The following is a 2,500-nucleotide window of genomic DNA, read 5'->3' as shown; positions in this document are numbered from 1 at the left end:
CAGCCGGTGTGTGTGTGTGTGTGTGTGTGTGTGTGTGTGTGTGTGTGTGTGTGTGTGTGTGTGTGTGTGTGTGTGTGTGTGTGTGTGTGTGTGTGTGTGTGTGTGTGTGTGTGTGTGTGTGGACGTGTATGTAGACGTGTGTCCCCTCTCCCTCCACTGTGCTCGACACTTCACAGCAAATAACCAACAGACCTTCCCAACACAAGACGTCTCAGATTAGACCTGAATAAATCTAAAAGGCACAGAGCAAATGAGAACCATACTCCGCCCTGACAGCTTATAACTTATACAATGAGAGGGATGTCTATCCTGTTTTAACTGTATACATATCAAACACTGCAGCCCGCTGGACTGAAACACAAGCATGTGTGAGCGCACTCACACTCACACGCACGCACGCACGCACGCACGCACGCACGCACGCACGCACACACACACACACACACACACACACACACACACACACACACACACGCCGGTACTTGTGGCTGTCTGTGGTCCCCCAGCTCTATTAAACTAGCCAGACAAGAGCCGTGCCCACAGTGCAGACGGTTTCCCTGGAGACTGTATCTCAGGGGACAGAGACTCTTGAGCTGCTCTTGTTTACGGTCACAGCCCCTACCCCTTGCCCTACTGCTTAGCATAAAGGAGAGAGAGGGGAAACGAGAGGGAGAGAGAGAAAGAGAGGGCGAGAGAGAGGGAGGGAGGGAAAGAGAGACAGGGGGAGGGAAGGAAGAAAGGAGAGAGGGGAGGGTGATAGAGAGGGAGAAGGAGAGAAGAGAGGAGAACAAAAAGGAGGGAACGAGAAAGCAAGTGAGAGAGGAAAAGGGGAAAACTGCAGTATAGTGGTGATCTGATCCCCAGGCCCCCAGGTACCTGCCTCTACAGTATAATGGTGATCTGATCCCCAGGTACCTGCCTCTACAGTATAGTGGTGATCTGATCCCCAGGCCCCCAGGTACCTGCCTCTACAGTATAGTGGTGATCTGATCCCCAGGCCCCCAGGTACCTGCCTCTACAGTATAGTGGTGATCTGATCCCCAGGTACCTGCCTCTACAGTATAGTGGTGATCTGATCCCCAGGCCCCCAGGTACCTGCGTCTACAGTATAGTGGTGATCTGATCCCCAGGCCCCCAGGTACCTGCCTCTACAGTATAGTGGTGATCTGATCCCCAGGCCCCCAGGTACCTGCCTCTACAGTATAGTGGTGATCTGATCCCCAGGTACCTGCCTCTACAGTATAGTGGTGATCTGATCCCCAGGCCCCCAGGTACCTGCCTCTACAGTATAGTGGTGATCTGATCCCCAGGCCCCCAGGTACCTGCCTCTACAGTATAGTGGTGATCTGATCCCCAGGTACCTGCCTCTACAGTATAGTGGTGATCTGATCCCCAGGCCCCCAGGTACCTGCCTCTACAGTATAGTGGTGATCTGATCCCCAGGTACCTGCCTCTACAGTATAGTGGTGATCTGATCCCCAGGCCCCCAGGTACCTGCCTCTACAGTATAGTGGTGATCTGATCCCCAGGCCCCCAGGTACCTGCCTCTACAGTATAGTGGTGATCTGATCCCCAGGTACCTGCCTCTACAGTATAGTGGTGATCTGATCCCCAGGTACCTGCCTCTACAGTATAGTGGTGTTCTGATCCCCAGGTACCTGCCTCTACAGTATAGTCGTGATCTGATCCCCAGGCCCCCAGGTACCTGCCTCTACAGTATAGTGGTGATCTGATCCCCAAGCCCCCAGGTACCTGCCTCTACAGCCACTCTCCCTCTCCCCTCCCCTCTCTCCCCCTATCCACCTTCCCTCTCTCCATTTCCCCCTCTCCCCTATCTCTCCCTTTCCCTCACTCCCTTTCCCCCTCTCCCCTCTTCTCTCTCCCTCCCTTTCCCCCTCTCGCCTCTCCCTCCCTTTGCCTCTCTCCTCTCGCTCCCTTTCCCCTTTCTGCCCCACTCCCCTCTCTCTCCCTTTCCCCTCTCCCCCACACTCCCCTCTCTCTCCAAATGTTTACTTTGGACCAGCCTGGCCTCCAACTGGTTGCAATTGCCCCTCTGCATGGACGAGTTAGAGAGAGAACATGAAACTTTCCCTTCTGGGAAAAAAAGGGCGGAAAGCCACACGCACACATATACACACTCACTGCTTCTCTCTCTCTCTCTCTCTCTCTCACACACACATTTACACACTCACTGCTTCTCTCTCTCTCTCTCTCTCTCTCTCTCTCTCTCTCTCTCTCTCTCTCTCTCTCTCTCACACACACACATATACACACTCACTGCTTCTCTCTCTCTCTCTCTCTCTCTCTCTCTCTCTCTCTCTCTCTCTCTCTCTCTCTCTCACACACACATATACACACTCACTGCTTCTCTCTCTCTCTCTCTCTCTCTCTCTCTCTCTCTCTCTCTCTCTCTCTCACGCACACATATACACACTCACTGCTTCTCTCTCTCTCTATCTCTCACACACACATATACACACTCACTGCTTCTCTCTCTCTC

The sequence above is a fragment of the Salvelinus fontinalis genome, chromosome 16 (genome assembly GCF_029448725.1).
Source record: "Salvelinus fontinalis isolate EN_2023a chromosome 16, ASM2944872v1, whole genome shotgun sequence".
Lineage (NCBI taxonomy): Eukaryota > Metazoa > Chordata > Actinopteri > Salmoniformes > Salmonidae > Salvelinus > Salvelinus fontinalis.
The sequence above is the reverse complement of the archived record's forward strand: the minus strand, read 5'-3'. Positions refer to the sequence as shown.